Genomic DNA, 10344 nt, shown 5'->3' with positions numbered 1-10344 from the left:
TTCTTGTTGTTACCATTAGTAACCACTCAGGTGTTTCATTTCCTGATATTTGGGTGTGTCAATTTGTTTTCTGGGGATGGTTTCTATATTTAATCCATTGTGCACAGGAACAAAATTGGGGTCCTTTCAAGCTTCTGAAACTGAATATCAATATTTGTGACTTAATCTGTGTCAAAGAAAAAAATAAATAGAGCTGAGTAGTGACTTTGTGGCTAAGTGTCCTGGTGTCGATCCCAGTGGCAAAAAAAAAAAAAGTGACTGACAGTGTCACTCAGTGGTGAAGCACCTGAGTTCAGCTCCCATTACTGGAAATCCATTTTCTGCTTTTTTAAGGTTAGGTGTGTACCTTCAGCCTTGCCCCAGGCCTCTGGTTGGTTCTGTGCTGGGCTGGGAATGTGCTGGCAGTAATGGGGGCACCTTCCTGCACCTGCCCCTGCCTGTGCACCTGCAGACCCATGATGGAGCCCTGGACTTGTTCCACTTCTCTCACTTAGGAAACCTGCTGTCAGTTTCCACTGCACAGTCCCTGTCCCTAAGTCTCTGATTGCTCAGGTTCAGCTCTGATTCCAGAACACGTGGGTTGGGCTTTGCTCTGCCGCTTTGCACTTTCTGACCCGAGGTGAGTTTTGAAGTATATCTTTGACTTGGTTGTGTGATCAGGATGCTGGACCTTTCTTCCTCTCCTGGGCTGTTGTTTTTCTAAGTTAGTGTGTGTAAAGCATTTAGAGAAACATGGGCACATGGGAGTGTCACCCCCGAGTCTCTGTCCTTGCTTCCTTACCATGCTGTTGAGATTCTGCTGTTGTCAATCAGGGTGGACTTGTCTTCTCAGGACACAGGTCATACTCTGGCTCACCTAGACCCAGAGTATCACCTACTGTGTGGACACAGCTTTCTTTTTATAGACACAGCCTGTGTTGGTCTTTCATTTGCGTGTTTCTTTCCTCTGATTTTTTAAAAATGGGAATTGAATGGAGGCCCCTCTAAGTTGAGTTTCATACCCAGTCCTGTTTTGTTTGTTTTTTGTTGTTGTTTTTGTTTTTGTTTTTAAATAGACAGGGTTTTACTAAGCTGCTGAGCCTGGCATTGAACTTGTGACCCTCCTCCCTCAGCCTCCCGGGTCTGGGATAACAGGTGTGTACCACTGTGCCAAGCGACTATGTTTCTTGTGTTGTCCACAAGGGAGAAATCTGTACAGATTTATGGAGAACCATGTGTAAAGGAAAAGTGTAAGAAAACACAACTCAGGAGGTGTAACATGCGCAAAAATACCAGAACATGTGAGACCATAGGAAAAGTGAGCTCAGTCTCTTCTTGTTTACACTGCACACAGAACCCTTTGATCCCAGGGTTGTGAGTGGTATTCCCCACACAGAAGCAAGCACTTCTTCAGAGGGTACCTTGTCATTTCACCTCATCCTGACGCTGACCCTGGAGAAATGTGGATTCCTTGAGCTGAGGTCTTTGTCTCACAACAGTGAGATGCCTGTCTTGAGCAAAAATATGACCTGTGATTCTGAATGACCTGCTGTAAATAGGGAGGTCCTTCATCCCATCCTCACATTCAAAAAGTGGGTAGAGAGGTTTATAAGATTGTGAAGCACTTACTACATTCACTTTTGTTGTCTTGTACATTCAAAAGCCTGCATGTGGAAGAGATGTGTAGGCTGCGGTGTGGGGCAGCGGAAGTGGAGCTCACATGACTTTTCTGGGTGGGTCTCCTTCCACGAACCTTGACCCCTGTGTTTTTCTGAACATCCCTTCAACTCACTCCTCTCGAGTTTCTAGGGAGGCCTCATTACGTAGGCAGGATTGATTACATCAAGGGTGTGGGTGATCAGGTGGGACTTGAGTCCCTCTCCCTTCCCTGGAGGTTAGGTGGCAGGACTGAGTGTTACAACTGCCTCTCCTGCCTGAGGCTTTCTGGGGAGCAGCCCCCTCTTGAAGCTCTCTAGGGTCCTCTAGCCCCCAGTCTTCCCACTGGCATAGAAATCTTTCTTAGCACTCCAGGGATTCCAGGTGAGCTACATATCAGCAAGCAAATACCAAATGTGTGTTCTGTAACCTCACAGGGCAGATCTCGCTCACTTCAATCAGTTGGATGCTTAGGAATCACCATATTTCTCATTTATTCTTAATTTACTTATTCACAGTAATGGGATTGAACCTAGGACCCCTCCACCATTACATCCCTTCTCCTTAAGCTCTTCATTCTCAGGATCTTGCTGTGTGTCCCAGTCTGGCGTGCAACTTACAATGTTCCCACCTCAGCCTGGGTTCCAGCTGGGTTACAAGCATGTGCCACCATGCCTGGCTGTTCTGGTTCACATTTCACATGAAGACTATATCTGTCCCCACTGCCCCATTGTGAAGCCTGTTTTCATTTCAGGGTCTGCTGACATTCAGGGATGTGGCCATTGAATTCTCCCAGGAGGAGTGGAAGTGCCTGGTTCCTGCCCAGAGGGTGCTGTACAGGGAGGTAATGCTGGAGACCCACAGGAACCTGGTCTCCCTAGGTGAGCTGTACTTCCTCCTGAGGCCGGGTCTGCCCTGTTGTCCCTTTGTCTTTGGGATGCTCTGCATTGGTGACTGAAGCCCTGCTGCCTGTGAAATGAAAGCTCCACAGTGTGGCCTCTGTACCTGGTCTGTCCCCTTTCTCCAGAGGTGCTGCCCCCTTCATTGATACTGGTCACCTGCAGGGGTGTCCGGAATTCCATCCAGTGCTTGACAAAAATCCTCTGGTGGGTGATTGCAAAGGCTCATCCTAAAAGGAATTGCCGGATATTTTGCTCCGGAGCATGATGTTTTTTCTGCTGTGTTTTTCTGATAATATATTACTCATTTCAGTCTGAACGGATTGCTTAAGGGGATGAGGGGAATACAACAAAAATTCCAGAAAATATTACCTACAATCTGAAAAACAATGGGTCTTTACCACTAACAAAATTAAAAATAATTTTGCAACCATGCAATGAGTCCCTGAAAGCCTCTGGAGAAAGTAGTTATAGATCTGCCATTGTCTCCAACAGGCTGGTTAAATTTTAACGATAATTTTGTTTATGTGTGGTGTTGAGGTAAGAGAATAAGGTTTCACAACATTCCTTCCTTCCTACAAAGAATATGTCATCCCTATAATAAACGTTGGTACACAATAACCATTGGGACCGCTGCCCTACTGTAACCCTTAACTCAGCAATTCAGATATTAACCAGATGGACCTAGTAGAGATAGTCACATGAGATTACTTGTCTATCGCTTTAACCATGAGAATAATAAGAATAGTCTTAGGTCACATAGAGTTTAGATATTTAAGGAAATAAACATTGTATTAGCTCATCGATGTAGTCAGATATTCTTAAAACAATTGTGATTAGGTAAGGATGATGTGTAAGGTTGTTGTTTTCTGCCTATGCTTTGGAAACTTCTTTAATATTAACCACAAGACTGCCAGTATAGCCTGAAGAAAAATGTATATAAACCCAGCCTTCCCCAGAATAAAGTGGGATTGATTGCACCAGAACTAGAGTCTGTGTCTTTCATTCTCCATCCATCGCCGATGCTGTCTCCCCGCGCCCGGTTTACCGGTGTGGAACCCATGGACTCCTGCTAGGGCTGGACCCCAGCAAGTGGCGCCCAACGTGGGGCTCTCTGGTAAACCCACCTTTATTAATATTAATTTCTTTCTTTTTCGAGACAGCTAGGATTCTGCCTGGGGTGCCTCGGACCCCTCGGTAGAGTAGGCCAAGAAAGGAGAGGCAGGGATAGACAGAACAGCTACCATGGGAGGTAGTGAAAGCAAAGAGAGAGCATTATTTATTGATACTGCTAAGAACTTTTTAACTAAAAGAGGAACGCATGTAGAAACAGCTCAATTAAAAAGATTTTTTCATTTTGTGCAAGAATGTGCCCCTTGGTTTCCTGAACAGGGTACTTTAGATGTTAAAACCTGGAAAAAGGTAGGCAATGCTATGCATGCGCATCATAGATTATATGGCAATGAAAGAGTCCCCGCTGATGCTTTTGCATTGTGGAATCTTTTTAGGAACTGTTTAGACCCTAGACATGAAAGTGAGCAGCTAAGTAAAAGGGTAAGATCTCCGGACGGAACGTCAGAAAAGGAGCCTTTGCTGACAGCCTCGGTTAAAGAATATACAGAGGAAACTCAGAGTGAAAGTGAAAGTGAATCAGACGATGATAAAGACGGGAAAAAGGAGAAAGGTCTACCTGATCAGCTCTCCCCGTCTGATGAGGAGGACTTGGAAGAAGTGGCTTTCAGATATCATAATGAGGATCCACCTTTGGTGGCTCCTGTTGTGCCGGCCCTTCCTAAACCCCCAGATAAAATAAAAAGGAAAGTCCAAAAGGTAGGATTTCTAGGTGCTGTTAGTGAGGCACAAAAACAGGGAGATGTTAGTATTTGTTGCCCTATAGTATGGGCTATAGATGAGGGAGGAGAGCCTCATTGGGAGCCTCTCTTTTAAAATGTTAGAAGAACCAAAAGCAGCTGTAAAAGATTTAGGACCTACTTCCCCTTATACTCTGCAGCTAGTGGAGAATGTCCTTCTCCTGTGGCTGTCCCTAAAGACTATCATATTATAGTCATTGATTTACAAGATTGCTTCTTTACTATTCCTTTAGCTAAACTAGATAGATGGCGTTTTACTTTTAGCTTACCATCGCCTAACTTACAAAGGCCTTATCAAAGATTTCAATGGAAAGTATTACCTCAAGGAATGAAAAATAGCCCTACATTATGTCAAAAGTTTGTAAATCAAGCCTTAATTAATTATAAACAAAAGTATCGAGACTGCTATGTGATTCATTATATGGATGATATATTGATTGCACATTCTCAAAGCCATTTGTTACAAATAAAATTACAGGATTTAATTAAAGATTTACAGAGGTGGGGTCTGATAGTGGCTCCTGAAAAAATTCAACAGGAGCCTCCTTATAATTATCTAGGAAGAACTATAAAAACAGACTGTGTCAGCTCTCAAAAGTTACAAATTCAAAAAGACAAACTATTAACGTTAAATGATTTTCAAAAATTATTGGGAGATATAAATTGGATTAGACCTTATTTAAATCTCTCAACTAATGATTTAAAACCTTTGTTTGAAATACTAAAGGGTGATTCAGATCCTAACTCAAGTAGAGTATTAACTAAAGAAGGAGAACAAGCCTTGCAAGTTGTTGAAACTGCAATTCAAAAACATTACTTGCAACAAGTTAATTATAACTTGTCTTGGGTTTTTATTGTGCTAAAAATGAAACATACTCCAACAGGTTGTTTATGGCAAAATGATCCACTTGAATGGATACACTTACCAGTATCAGGAAAGAAAATACTAATGTCTTATCCTACTATGGTAGCTTCTTTGGTATTAAAGGCCAGATTTAGAAGTAAAGAATTGTTTGCTTGTGAAATGAATGAAATAATTATTCCTTAAACAAGAGAACAATTTGACCAATTATTACAAATTGATGATCAATGGGCTATTTCATTTCTAAATTTTACAGGAAAAATTTCTTTCCACTTGCCCAATAATCCTTTACTACATTTTTTACTTCAAACAGAAATAATATTTCCTAAATGGTGCTCCTCAACTCCAATTAACAATGCTATGTTAACATTTACAGATGGGTCATCAAATGGAAAAGCAGTTACAATAATTAATTCTCAACCCACAGTTCAATGGACACAAGAAACTTCTGCACAAAGAGCTGAATTAGAAGCAGTCATCTATGCTTTCAAGATTGTTGCTTAACCCTTTAACTTGTACACAGACTCACTATACATTGTTAAACTGTTACCAACCATAGAAACAGCAACACTCTCCTTTTCATCTAAAATTACACATAGGCTACAAGAACTTCAATATCTAATTCATAACAGAACTTCACATTTCTTTATAGGTCATATTTGGGGACATTCTGGATTACCTGGTCCCCTTGTTCAGGGGAATACCCATGCTGATCACTTAACTAAAAATTTTATTTTAACAGCTATAGAAGAAGCTATTATATCACACAAAAATCATCATCAAAATTCATCTGCCTTACAAAAACAATTTCATATTTCTAGAGAAGAAGCTAGAACTATTGTTAAAAATTGTCATGTTTGTCCTAAATTTATTCCTTCTCCACAGATGGGAGTTAATCCTCGAGGACTTTTACCTAATGTCTTATGGCAAATGGATGTAACTCATATATCAGAATTTGGAAAATTGTCTTATGTTCATGTTACAGTGAATACCTTTTCTCATGTTATTGTGACCTCAGCCATAACTGGGAAAGCCTACAAGGATGTGATTCAACATTTATTCCTTTGTTTTTCTGTTTTAGGAATGCCTAAAAAATTAAAAACTGATAATGCTCCTGCTTATACATCAAACCCATTTAAAGATTTTTTTTCCAGGTTTAATATTTCTCATTCTACAGGAATTCCTTATAACCCACAAGGACAAGCAATAGTAGAAAGGAGCCATCAAAGATTAAAAATAAAAATAAATAAGCTAAAAGAGGGAGAGCTTAAATACTCTTCCCCACATCATATTTTACAACATGCTTTATTTGTTTTAAATCATCTAAATACTGACAAGGAGGGGAATACTACAATGATGAGACATTGGGAAAGTAAAAGGTCAAAACAAAGTTTAGTAAAATGGAAAGATTTATTATCTGGTAAATGGAGAGGACCTGACGTCTTGCTAACATCCGGTCGAGACTATGCTTGTGTATTTCCACAGGATGCTGAAACATTGTGGATTCCAGACAGATTGATATGTCACTACAATGAGCCCTATTCGAAGGAGGAAGAACGAAATGTATTGAATCCCTTACCAACCCAATCAGATGGATGAAGATGGGCTAGTATTTAAGATGAAAAAGTTGCACCTTGCACAATCACTTGCAACTCACAACTCAGACCTGCTGACTTGGGGACAAGTGAAACACCTGACTGTGGCAGCTGAACACATGGTGAACAGCTCCAGAAAACCTAAAACCCCAGAGGCTTTGTTTTTTGCATTGATTGCTCTCATTTCGAATCAGGTACTGCCTATTCATGCTTATGATAATAAAGGGAAAGTTACTGGACCTATTTTCCAAATCCTCCCTTACTGCATCCAACTACTTAGAGCAGATCTAATATTAAAGTATTTACTAATGAGCCTCAATTACTTGGAGGGATTTCAGATTCTTTAATACCACATAAAATAGCATTTACAATTACATTTCATGGAATTACTGAAGAGACACCAATGTGCTTTAGTAAAGATAATCTACATGTGCCATTGGGATGTCTCCCTTTAAGTTATAGGACTTACATTACTGATTCTCCAGGAGAAGAAGACAACAAAAGAGATATATGGTCCATAGAGATAACCTCACTTAGATATGCTAATTATAATGATACAAATATTTCAGTGGATCTACCACCTCCTTTTAAACTGTGTGACGACTTTAACAGTCGTAAAGACAGATCTTGGAATCTACTCAATTTAGAAACAGATTTCCCAAAATGGTTTGAATGTGGTTTTCATCATACTGCACTACAGTTTAAGCCACAAGGCTGTGCTACTACTATTACAGATTATTCTGTGTCTTCTCCTGATTTTGATTATAAACTTTGGTTAAAGATAAGATGGAATAAAATGGTACATTTTAATTTTAACCCTTTTCTTACCAATGAGCCTATTCATAGATGGTTTACTCCTGGATGGGTAACACCCATCTATCGGAGTGACCTTATAAATGGTAAATTCTCTTACTTTCCTGACTTGTATAAACTATTAGCAGCTACTAATATAGTATTATTACAAAGACCTAAGTTAAGAAAACCTAATGACTTTGCAGTACGTGCTTGTATAAATGCTCCTCATGCTATTCTTATGTCTACCATAAATAATTTCAATATCACTAAAAATAAGGAAGCTTATAATATTTATTGCCATGATTGTGTTCTTACTAATTGTATTAATTTAACCATGTCTACAGATTTAAAGGTGTTTTTAATTGTACATCAGCCTAATTATGTTATATTGCCAGTCAATTTTACAGAATCTTGGTATGATGACCCAGGTGTTGAAATTTTAAAAACAGTTAATGAACTTTTAAGACCAAAAAGATTTGTTGCAGCTTTGATCCTAGGAATAACAGCTTTAATCAGTATAATCACTTCCTTAGCTCTCTCGACCACAGCGCTTGTACAGGAAATTCATACTGCTTCACACATAAATGATTTATCTCATAATGTCTCTGTGGCTTTAGCGGCACAAGAACAAATTGATAAAAAATTAGAAACAAGAATTAATGCTCTTGAAGAAGCTATTCTCTTTATGGGAAATGAGATTCAAAATATTCAAACTAGAATGACCACTAGATGTCATGCTAACTACAAATGGATTTGTATTACTCCCTTAAAGGTTGATAATAATACTAATTGGGAACAAGTTAAAACTCACCTTAAAGGAATTTGGAATAATACCAATATAGCACCAGATATCAATGCTTTTCAACTACAAATAAACATGTTGAGTCAGGCTCATCTCTCAGTTGTTCCAGCAGATAATTTGGCCTCCCAAATGTTTCATAATATAAAAACAACTATATTTAATAGTATGTTCCTAAATACAATATTACAATATGGCTTGATTGGAGTATTATTTTAATTTTAATTTTTGTCTTCCAGTCGTCCTCCAAGTAATCCTCAGACTAGTCAAGAAAATAAAAATTCAAGAAGGCCTCTTCACTTTATAAAATAAAAAAGGAGGAGCTGCGGGGGCATCCGGAATTCCATCCAGTGCTTGACAAAGATCCTCTGGAGGATGATTGCAAAGGCTCATCCTAAAAGGAATTGCCGGATGTTTTGCTCCGGAGCATGGTGTTTTTTCTGCTGTGTTTTTCTGATAATATATTACTCATTTCAGTCTGAACGGATTGCTTAAGGGGACGAGAGGAATACAACAAAAATTCCAGAAAATATTACCTACAATCTGAAAAACAATGGGTTTTTACCACTAACAAAATTAAAAATAATTTTGCAACCATGCAATGAGTCCCTGAAAGCCTCTGGAGAAAATAGTTGTAGATCTGCCTTTGTCTCCAGCAGGCTGGTTAAATTTTAACGATGGTTTTGTTTATGTGTGGTGGTTTCACAACATTCCTTCATAGCCTGAAAAAAAAAAAATGTATATAAACTCAGCCTTCCCCAGAATAAAGTGGGATTGATTGTACCAGAACTAGAGTCTGTGCCTTTCATTCTCCATTCATCGCCGACGCTGTCTCCCCACGCCCCATTTACCTGTGTGGAACCCATGGACTCCTGCTAGGGCTGGACCCCAGCAGTCACCTCCTCAGTGACCTTTTCTGCTGTATTTTATTCTAGTTTGTACATATTTGAACAACATTCACCCTTAATTTTTGTCTGGCTTATTTCAATATTTCTTTGCTTCCAGCCCACCAAGGAATTCCTTGTAATGTAAAAGCAGACATTTCTCATAAATATGAACATGATTTTAAAGATTCCTTATTATTTGTACAAGAAACAGCAACAGACATTCCTCCAACAGCTCACAAATCTAATGAGGTTGAAAAATCCTTTATTCAAGGCTCACACCATACTAGACATCAGGTAATTAATGCTGGAAAAAAACAATTTATGTATGATATACATGAGAAGGTCTTCAATAAAAAAGACCAAACCTTACATATCATCATAGAATTCACACTGGAGAGAAATCTTACCAATTTGATGAGTGTGGCAAGGTTTTCAATGACAGTTGACACCTTGCACAACACTCGAGAATCCACACTGGAGAGAAACCTTTCAGATGTGATGAGTGTGGCAAGGTCTTCAATCAGTTTTCACATCATTGTAGAATCCAAAGAAAGGAGTCAGAGAAGTCTGCTGTGGGCCTTCCTGTAGGAGTTTACTGTGCCTGTGTCTTCTTGTGGTGGTGGGCAGCCAGGGATGAACCAATGATCTTCCCCATGCTGAGGTCCTCCCTGTGTGTGTGTGTTGTGGCACAGCAAGGGAGTGTGTTTATTCTGAGCCTTAAAGATGTCTCCAGCACCCAGGACTGACTTCTAAAGACCCATGTAACCTTTGGAAGCAGCCCTGAGGAGCAGGAGGAAAGAAAAGGAGACAGAGACGGCTGTCACTGAGGTAAAGTGATGTTCTCAGGTGGTCCTGAGACCCTTTGATACCATTGGTGACAAGTTCTACTCCCTGAATGTTGAAGTTTGAACATTAGAGAGGCATGCTGAGGCAAGCATATGAAGCAGACTTTATTTAAAGGTAGCAACACAGACTTCTCCTGGGAGGCAGAAGGAGGCCAT

The 10344-nt window shown here is 39.7% G+C and overlaps 1 long non-coding RNA gene across 1 annotated transcript; it reads left to right on the top strand.

Annotated features, from left to right (window-relative positions):
• Positions 1–282: 282 nt before the first annotated feature.
• Positions 283–6992, top strand: LOC124966824 (uncharacterized). Its single transcript, XR_007105417.1, has 3 exons — positions 283–1134; positions 2390–2516; positions 6753–6992. It is a non-coding gene; the product is annotated as an uncharacterized LOC124966824 (long non-coding RNA).
• The last annotated feature ends 3352 nt before the right edge of the window (positions 6993–10344 follow it).

This window comes from Sciurus carolinensis, chromosome 16 (genome assembly GCF_902686445.1).
Source record: "Sciurus carolinensis chromosome 16, mSciCar1.2, whole genome shotgun sequence".
Taxonomy (NCBI): domain Eukaryota; kingdom Metazoa; phylum Chordata; class Mammalia; order Rodentia; family Sciuridae; genus Sciurus; species Sciurus carolinensis.
The sequence above is the reverse complement of the archived record's forward strand: the minus strand, read 5'-3'. Positions and strand labels throughout refer to the sequence as shown.